We start from the raw sequence: 10,820 nt of genomic DNA, 5'->3' as shown, positions 1-10,820 counted from the left end.
TAGACGATACTGTGAAGCAACGAAGGGAGTGGGTGGGTGAGGGTAGGGAGTGGTTATGTTTGAATAATATTTTGACGCAACCCGAAAGGATTCCTCTCCGTCTTCTCTTTTTCTGTATGAAGGGACGGAGATTGCGTTCGCCGGTTAAATGAAGCGGCTTTGCTTTGGATGTGATGTGTCTTGTTGCAGTGCTTCTGACCCAGGACAGTGGGCGGAATATAGGAATGACCCGTCATCCATGAGGAGCTAAGACGAGAGGGAGGAAAGGGTGGTGGATGGGAGTGGAAAGGGTGGGAGTTGGTACTTACTTTTTGACTTTGGCTACCTCCTTTATAAAAAAAAAAAAAAAAAAAAATCTTGGTTTATATATATATATATATATATATATATATATATATATATATATATGTATACACGCGCGCGCGCACGTACGCACTCGCGTGCATCTTTCGGTGCTCGTGTTCTTCTTTCTCCGCCTCTTCGTCCTGTTGATAGTCCTGTCATCCATGTGCAGAACAAGAAGTACTTCCGAAAGAGCTGCGAGGATTTGCAGCTAAGCCGAATTAAGCGCTTTGCACGCGAAGGCTCCCATACGCGGATCCGTTGTGGCCAAAGAGCTAAACGAGATTGGCCGTGGCGGCGCTTCCAGCTTGGGTCAGACCAGGGCAGAGAGGGTCTGTCTGAAGACCAGGCGGTAACGAGAATATATTTTGGGTTTCTGGTCGAAGGGAGGGAGAGAGTGGGAGGGGGAGGGAGAGAGTGGGAGGGGAGGGGAGGGGAGGGAGTTTATTCGTCAAAAGAACTCTCCTCTTTCCTGCCACGAAGAGCTCCCACGTTTCCCTAGGGAGGATCGTGGAGTGTAAGGGGATCCCTGAAGATTCATTTTATCCTACTTTTCTTCTTTTTATCTTCTTCCCGTGAATCTCTTGTGTATATTGTGGTTTAGCGCGTACGCACGCATACGCGCACACACACACACACACACACACACACACACACACACACACACACACACACACACACACACACACACACACACACACACACACACACACACACACACACACACACGCACACACACACACACACACAGGAACACACACCACAGCCAGAAACATAAACAGGAAAAGTAATTGATTGATATTTGAGAGACGTGGATACTCAGTTTGATTAAGCGATGGGTAGTTGATAGGTTCTTTGCTGATGGATTGGTAGATTACCGAAAGGCCGTTTGTTGGTTGTTGATGCTGAAAGGATGGCAGGATGGATGGAGTTAGTCTATGGTGTGTTTATCTGTCCATGGTCTAGTTTCCCCCCCCCCCCAATGCATTTGCCCTCTAAGGCTTTATAAACAAACATGACTATGGTGTACGGGTAATGAACATTTATCAAATGCAAGCGGGTCCGGTTGGCAATGCAAATCGGGTGAAAAAGAGAAAATTGGGGGGAAAAAAGAGAGGAGGGGTTGGGGGAAGCACATCATTCATTATTCCAGAGCTGCCGAGTAAAGTGTTTTTCAGATGGAGTCGAAATTGCATTTTTAGACGTGATTCGACACTATGATTCGACTGACCCCACCCTCTCTCTCTCTCTCTCTCTCTCTCTCTCTCTCTCTCTCTCTCTCTCTCTCTCTCTCTCTCTCTCTCTCTCTCTCTCTCTCTCTCTCTCTCTCTCTCTCTCTCTCTGTCTCCCTCTTTCTATCTCTCTCTCTCTCTCTTTCGCTCCCTTTCGCTCTTTCTCTGTCTCTGTATCTGTCTCTCTCTTTCTCTCTTTGTCTCTCTCTCGCTCTTTCTCTCTCTCTCTCTCTCTCTCTCTCTCTCTCTCTGTCTGTCTTTCTGTGTCGCTCTCGCATTGTGTGTGTGATTCAGCACGGTCTTGGATCACGTGTTGGACTCGTGATCGACAGCTATTACCCTTCCGGTGTGTGTGTGTGTGTGTGTGTGTGTGTGTGTGTGTGTGTGTGTGTGTGTGTGTGTGTGTGTGTGTGTGTGTGTGTGATTCACCATGGTCTTGGATCACGTGTTGGACTCGTGATCGAAAACTATTTCCCTTTCGGAAGAGAGCTCAATGCTCATATATGACCGATCTATGGATAATGCTGTGACCTTACACGCCCACACACACCCAACTCCCCGCCCACGTGTGTGTGTGTGTGTGTGTGTGTGTGTGAGATTCACCTTGGTCTTTGGATCACGTGTTGGACTCGTGATCGACAGCTATTTCCCTCCCGGAAGAGAGCTCAGAGCTCATATGGCTGATCTATGGGTAATGCTATGACCTTACACGTACACACACACCCAACGAGAGTTTGAGTAACGACTCGAAGCGCAGCGATACTGAAATAATTTCAGCCCTGGGCAGAATTCGAACCAGGTACCGCAGGTACCGCCATACTGACAGTCTGGGACTCTACCAACCCCGCCACCGAGTCCTGTGTTTGTGTGTGTGTGTGTGTGTATGTGTGCGTGTGTGTGTTATATATTACTCACCATGGTCTTGAATCACGTGTTGGACTCATGATCGATAGTTATTAATCTCCCGGATGAAAACTCAGAGCTTCTATAGCCCAGTCCACGTGTAATGCTGCGTCCTTATGCATATCACATACCCATCTCTTTGCTCAAAGAAACAGTAACGGATTGAAGTATTGTGAAATTTTCATGCTGTGAGCGGGGCGCAAACTCGGATCTTTAGCGTGGGACCACTCAGCGCTAACCTCTATGCCAGTAAGCGTTATGGTCATAGGGACCCATATCTGTGCTTCCATTGGTCAAGCTCCTCTGGTCTCGAGAGAAGAAAACTACGTCATACCATACATGAGGTGCCCAAGAAAAAAAGAAAGAAAAAAAAAAGTCTTCCGTTTAACGAGGGGACCTCAAGAGATTTCTTGGAAATTCGAAAGGTAGAGAGACTCGTTGGTTAGGAAGCTCATCTTTACCGATCTCCTTTAAAGAGGGTCTCCTGCTCAGTCAGGTGCAGCTCAATGTAGCGAAAAATCTCCCACAATTTTAACATGAAGAAAATAGGCAACAGGTTTACCAACAGAGTGGTTAACGAATGGAATAGGCTTAGTAACTATGTAGCGAGCGCTGAAACAATTGGTTGTTTTAAGAGATCAGATAAAGTTATGGATGGGGATGATAGGTGGTAATGGAAATTGAACTGCCTAGTGTAGGCCTAATGGTCTCTTGTAGTCTCTTCCATTCTTATGTTATGTTTTTATAATGAGAGAATACTTTTAAAGTGTAAACGTAGATGAAGTGAAAGTCTGTAAGAATTATATATATATATATATATATATATATATATATATATATATATATGTATATATATACATACACACATATAAACAAAGTATTTGCGCCCAACTAGAAGCGCGATATTTACTAGATATTCAGTTAGAATTCATGTATAAACAACTTACCTTCCCCTACCACATCCGAAAAAATATATATACAGTATATTCATATACGAACATTAAACTTGATGTAGGTAGAGCAGAGGGAAGGGATTGTATTGCCTACATTTCCTAATGGGTGAAGTTATTCTAGTGAAGTTACTGTATAAAAATGTGGGTATGATTTAGTCGAAAACATATATCATGGCCTTTGCTGATTCATGTCGCATGCAAGAATGCGGGCGTCCACACTTGTCGGCAACATGTTGTCAACTTGCTTTTGACTCCATTCTGCATCGTGGCCAGATTTCAAGGTTAGAGAAAAACAAATATTTTCATGAGTTCAAAGCGAATATGGGTGTAGTATTTTCATATGAATAACTATTAATTCATATTGTACACTCTGTCATTGTATTATGTAGAGGTATTTCGCAGGGTTTTTTTTATTAGTGTGAATTCATAAGTGTGTGGATTATCCTAATTTTCATGAATTTAGATATTCAAATGAGCTTTTGCTACGACTAAATATTTCGCAAATAATTTTAGAAATTAGTTGGAGTAGTTACTTTTTGTTCCATCTTCCTTTAGCCCCATTTAAGAACATAAGAACTTAAGAATGAAGGAGACTACAAGAGACCATTACCCCTATACTAGGCAGTTCCGTGTCCATTACTAATTATCATCCCCATCCATAAATTTATCTAACCTTCTCTTAAGACAATCAATAGTTTCAACATTCACTACATGGTGACTATATCTATTCCATTCGTTAACCATTCTGTTGATAAACCAGTTGTTGCCTGTTTCATTCGTAAATCAAAATTTGTCCAATTTCTAGTATCGGGCAGTAAAACCCGCCTCTGGCGTCAAAGGAAATAGCATTTATTGCATGGACTGTGTTAAAGGTGTAAATGAGGTGATACGTACAGTAAATGTGGAACACCATTCCATGCTTCCCTTGTTTAACTTCAATCACTGAGAGAGAGAAAGCTGCAATTACACGACTTTTGCCTTGACTGGGTACACTAAAGCATCAACTACGGCAGGGAAACATAGTCATTAGCCTTGGCATAGTTATGACAAAATATTACGTTTGGATACACCAACTACCGTAGATTAAACCTGAATGAGAATTTGGTTTGATGGCGCCGTAAGAGCCGCTTTAATGACGAGTTGTGGAAAGGACGCAAGTAATGTACATGCAGTTGAGGCTAAATTTTCAGACGATGTATGTGTGCATGTGCGTGCGTGTGGGTGCATGTGCGTGTGGGTGCGTGTGCGCGCGCGTTTGTGTGTGTATGTATGAGTATATATGTGTGTGCGTGATGTGTGTGTGTGTGTGTGTGTGTGTGTGTACAGTCGAGACATGATGAGATGATACGTGACTGAGCTGTTGTCCGTGTCTATTTGCAAAAGGCGACGGCTTAGTTATAGCCAAGCGCCTCCTGTCGTCGGGGCAGATAGAAAGAGAAAAAAAAAGAGAGAAAGAGAGAGAGAGAAAGAGAGGAGAGTGGGCGGGGGTAGAATGGGCTGTACAGTATGTTATGTATTTTCACCAAAACATTACCCAGATATGAAGAGAAGAAAACAACCCAGAAAATTGCATGATATCGTCAGATGTTGTGAGATGAGCTGTACCAATGGATAACTAAAAGAAAATATTTACATATTTTCCAACTTCGATATCTATCTATCTTACAAACAAGGAGATCGAGTCAATTCAATTTCCACACATATAGCCGTGTATTTCCGAGAACCTTTTATTTTTTTACGCTCATGCATTTGTGAGGTAGCTTAGAAAATTGGCCATTCAAAGGGGCGTGGAATATATTTTCATTATTCAATATCGATTCCGTGTACAAGAACGGGATGGAATCGTAAAGAAGATGACCTATCAGTTAGCAATCATACTTTAGCCTTGAAAGGTGGACGGAGAAATAAATCGTTCCTCTTCAGAAATGTACGTAATTACCCCCCCCAAAAAAAAAATCAATTACCCGAATTGCCGGACTAAACAGCGCTTCTTGCATGGATATAGCTGTAAAAGAAATTAATAAGAACTTTTCCTTGAAGAATTGATGAATGCCCCAAGGAGGTTAGTAAGTCTTTACGAGCGAAGAAAAACATTTGAGTTTGTGTTTGTGTACGTATAGTGCCGGATGGATATAGGCGAGTCGGCCAAAGGCAATACAGTTTATATCGGGCAATTTGTAAAGAACTACGCAACGCCACTCCACCTACCCCCCCCCTCTCTCTCTCTCTCTCTCTCTCTCTCTCTCTCTCTCTCTCTCTCTCTCTCTCTCTCTCTCATCTCTCTCTCTCTCTCTCTCTCTCTCTCTCTCTCTCTCTCTCTCTCTCTCTCTATCTCTCTCTCTCTCTCTCTCTCTCTCTCTCTCTCTCTCTCTCTCTCTCTCTCTCTCTCTCTCTCTCTCTCTCTCTTGGACACACACACACACACACACACACACACACACACACACACACACACACACACACACACTATTTCTATTCAGGGACTACTAAATAAAGTCAACGCCCATGGCATAGGAGGAAAAGTGTTAGAATGGGCTAGAGCATGGATTAGTGACAGAAAAAGAGCGGTGTAAAATCCTAATGAGGAGGGTTACTAGTGGAGTTCCCCAGGGCTCGGTTTTAGGTCCCTTATTGTTTATTACGTATATAAACGACTTGGACAATGAGATTGTTACTGATGTAAGTTTGCGGGCGACATTAAAATAGGAGAAGACGCCGGGATACTTTAGGAAGATCATAACAGTTTGTTCATATGGTTTGTGAAATGGCAAATGGATTTCAACTTCTCAAATTGCAGTGTGTTAATCGTAGGTTTACATAACCCAGAAAGAAGATTTAGCTTAGGTAACACATTTTTTAGAAAAAAAAAAAAGAAATGAGTGTGAGAGAGACTTGGGAGAACTAGTGAGTCCTGACCTTAAATCCAGGAAACAGGGCATTAGTGACCATTAGGAAATGGGCAAGAACTGGTTTACCAACAGAGTGGTCAATGAATGGGATCGATTTAGTAACTATGTAGTGAGCTGAAACTGTCAGAAGTTTTAAGAGAAGGTTAGATAGCTTTATGGATGGGGATGAAAAGTAATAATGGCCATGGAACTGCCTAATGTAGGCCTTATGGTCTCTTGCAGTCTCCTTCATTCTTATGTTCTTATCTCTTTCTCACACGCACTCTCTCTCTCTCTCTCTCTCTCTCTCTCTCTCTCTCTCTCTCTCTCTCTCTCTCTCTCTCTCTCAGTTACGAAGACTCACTGTCGGACGCCTTTTCCGGTGTATGTGAATTACTCGTAAATCCCTTTCAGTGCTGATATCTATGTTTGCAGAGCTTTGAGGGACTTGTTCCCACAACTGTATCCCTTGGATGTCAGCTTTTGACTTTGGGATGTCAAATAAACACGCTTTGGCTCTTTGGTTGAAGAGAGCGCACTGGAAGGACACATTCACAATCTGTAAAGCCCCTCTGAGGTTCGCGTGCCTGTGAGCGTTCTTTGACTTCTTCGTCTGCATGGACATGTGATTTGGCTTGATCACAATGCACATAGAATATCAACTTAAAGCCGTATTCGGATCAGTAAGTTGAACGTCCGTGTTGGGTTGACTGGAAACAGAACCGGCCTACGTGAATGAACTAGTTAACTGGGTTTACTTAGATCCTTATATTTATTTTCGTAGAATTGGAGCCGTTCCTCGTAAGTGAATCGGTTCACCGTCCAGCACCAATCAGCACACCCAAGTAAGAAAATTTCGATTTCCGAAAGGAAGAATCTCGTTGTAGATTTTTTTTTTTTTTTTTTTTTTTTTTTTTTTTTTTTTTTTTTTTTTTTTTTTTTTTTTTTTTTTTTTTTTTTTTTTTTTTTTTTTTTTTTACTGAAAAGGAAATCCTCCAACCTCTTCACCACGGAGGTCTGCCTTAATCTGAATAAAATCGCGTGTCGCCAACCAGAAGGAAAAATGCAAAAAATTTCTTCGTAGCAAAGATGATGACCTAGGACAGGCTTGGGCAACCTTTGTAAATGTGGGTACCAAATTCAGCCAAACCTTTGATCTAAAATATTCTCGTGTGCCAGAGGAATAAAATAATAGACTCTACATACGAGTATTGGCCCATCCCTTCGTCTCCTAGAGTCCCAATCCGCCACCTAGCCCAGCATGCGTTTACCAATGGTCACACAAAAGAAGCAGGAGATTTATTAGTTATTTGTTCTAAGGTGAGCCCTGGGTTTCGCGTGCCGGATAAAAGTCGTTAGCGTGCTAGGTTTTGCACGCGTGTCAAGTTTTGCCCATTGACCTATTGTGTGTCGTGCTGATAGTTCCTGTGTGACGAATGTACACTGGAAGACGAAATCGTCTTTAGAAATAAATACCATGTTAGGACGGAGTCTTTATTAGGACGAGGTTTCGCTTGGTACATCTTTTCCCAGCGAAACGTCGTAGACTTATCGGTAACTGCCACTTTCACACAAAACTATCTTCCCAGGTTTGTCCAAAGGTGAATTAATTACACATGGCGAAACATTATGAGAATTGGTTGAGACAAACCGAGATTTTTACGTATCTAGCTGATTCCCCTAATGTTTCACCACGTTTGATCTGTCTTCGGAAAAGCCTGGGTAGATACTTTTTAGGGATGGGCCGATACAAAAATAGATAAATAAATAGATAAAGTAACGATTCCGATACGAGTCCCGATACTGATGTAAACTTCAGATTCCGATAAATGATTAATAAATGTACTACAGGGCCTGAAAATAACCATTAATCATAACCATTGCAGTTATCGGAATCGGAAGATAAGAGAAGTATCGGTATTCGTAAAGGAATCGGAAATTAAAAGAAATATCGGAACTCGTATCGGAATCGGAAGTTATGAAAAGTACCGGGACTTGTATCGGAATCAGAAGATAAGAGAAGTATCTGTACTCCTATCGGAATCGGAAGTTGGAATCGTTCAATTTTTTGGTATCGTCCCATCACTAATAGTTTTGTCTTACGTTGTACACCTCGATAGGTGGAATAGGTGGAAAACTGGTGGGGTTGAGAAACTGTGTTGCCTGCAGCGACACGACGCGACGCCGCAGTCCGACAAACGAAGGGAGGCTGCGGTCTGGTCTTCTCTATTGAGGATAATCGGGATAAGAGGTTTTGAGTTTCAAAGCGGGTTGATGGATCTCCCGTAAGGGGGTCGGGTTGGGGTCGAGGTCGGAGTGGGGTGGATGGGTGGGAGAGGGAGTAACGAGTTTATATATATATATATATATATATATATATATATATATATATATATATATATATATATATATATATATACATTGGGCCAACATTCTCATCCTTTCCCAGTGTCCATTCCCTTCTCCTCCTCCTCCTCCTCCTCCTCCTCCTCCTCCTCCTCCTCCTCCTCCTCTTCCTTCACCCCCTTCTTCTTTTCTCTCCCCGTTCCCTCCTTTCCCCTTATTTAATCTCAAGCATTTGTATCTCAACTTGTACTTGAAAAAGCTGTAATAAGCGAAACGTCGTACAAACAAAGTCTCCGTCCTCACATGGTGTTTATCTAGTAAATATGTATATATATATATATATATATATATATACATATATATAGTATTATATTATATTTTATATATATATATATATATATATATGTGTGTGTGTGTGTGTGTGTGTGTGTGTGTGTGTGTGTGTTTTTAAAGAACCGAAGTAAGCATCTCGATAAAAGAAACTATTTTTGTCATCCTTTATCGTTAATCCTGTAATATATATATATATATATATATATATATATATATATATATCTATATATATATATATTTTTTTTTTGGGGGGGGTAATTATTTATGTATATACATACAAATACACACGCACGCGTACACACACACACACACACACACACACACACACACACACACACACACACACACATATATATATATATATATATATATATATATATATATATATATATAATATTTATATATATAAACACAAATACACACGCACGTACACACACACACACACACACACACACACACACACACACACATACACACACACACACACACACACACACACACACACACACACACATATATATATATATATATATATATACATATATATACATATATATATATTACAGGTGAGAAATGTAATCACACATTTGTCAATCACGTTAAAACCACTGTTGGAGTAGAAAAGACTGGATTGCAGTTTACAATCGAAATATATAGATTCCCCGTATCCAGTCTTTTCTACAACAGTGGTTTTAACGATATATATATATATATATATATATACATATGTATATATATATATATATATATATATGTATATGCCTCCTTTTTCTTCTTGAAACCCAAGACGATGTTCAGCTCATGAGCAGATAGTCGCATCTTGAACTCGCTCAGTCCAGAGTCCTAGCAGGAAAGGAATGGACTCATTGTGCTTTTATCATTACCAAGCAGTTCGCCTAAGGAGGCCCACGGCCCTAGCGGTTTAGAGCGTTGGTACTTTGAGCGAGAGGTCATGAGTGGAGTCGGTTTGCGGGTGCGTGACGACAGACTACATTATATTCCCATTCTTAAAAAAAAAAAAAAAAAAAAAAAAAAAAAAAAAAAAATAATGATAATAATAATTAATAATAATGATAATAATAATAGTAATTATAATAATAAATCAATAAATAAGTAAAATAAAATAAGTAAAATAAATACATACATACACCAAAAGCTCTTTACCCCTTACAAGCTAGGTAGCAAAAAAAGAAAAGAAGAAAAAAAAAAAAAAAAAAAAACACTCCCGCCCATTCCATCCCCATACATACTCTGAAATAAATAAATAAAGAAAAAAAAAATCAGCGTCAGGAGGCATCGTCCTAGCCTTCTCAGGGAGGGAGAGTTCCAACAGTCCGCCGCGGAATGGAAGAAGCAAAGAAGAAGCTCATGGAAGCGGAAAAAAATGATAAAGAATTACGAGAGGAATGAAAACGGAGAGGGGGGGGAGGGAAGAATGGAAAGGTGAGACATTAAGTTGGAATTATCATTATTATCTTACAATTAAGTCCGTTCCGCAAAATCGAACATTTAACCCCGTTCATTGCCACTGACGAATTGTGTATTTGTTTCTCTACCGCCTAGTGATTTTATTCACATATGTAAGATTCCTTGATCAAAAGGAAGGTTTACTTTTAATCATTCGTCTCATGAAATCCGTCAATGTAGTGACGTACTCTGTAGGCTTTTTCTGCTAAGTGACAGACGATTTTCTTCATAATTTAGGGACATCGCCTTCTTCATGGTTTCTGTTTCGATTAAGACACAAAGAATGGTTGACGAAAGCCCCCCCCCCCCACACACACACACTTCTTTGCATTCTTCTGTTCTTTGATAACCAATTG

This window comes from Oratosquilla oratoria, chromosome 2 (assembly GCF_046742065.1).
Source record: "Oratosquilla oratoria isolate Oo_2021 chromosome 2, ASM4674206v1, whole genome shotgun sequence".
Lineage (NCBI taxonomy): Eukaryota > Metazoa > Arthropoda > Malacostraca > Stomatopoda > Squillidae > Oratosquilla > Oratosquilla oratoria.
The sequence above is the reverse complement of the archived record's forward strand: the minus strand, read 5'-3'. Positions refer to the sequence as shown.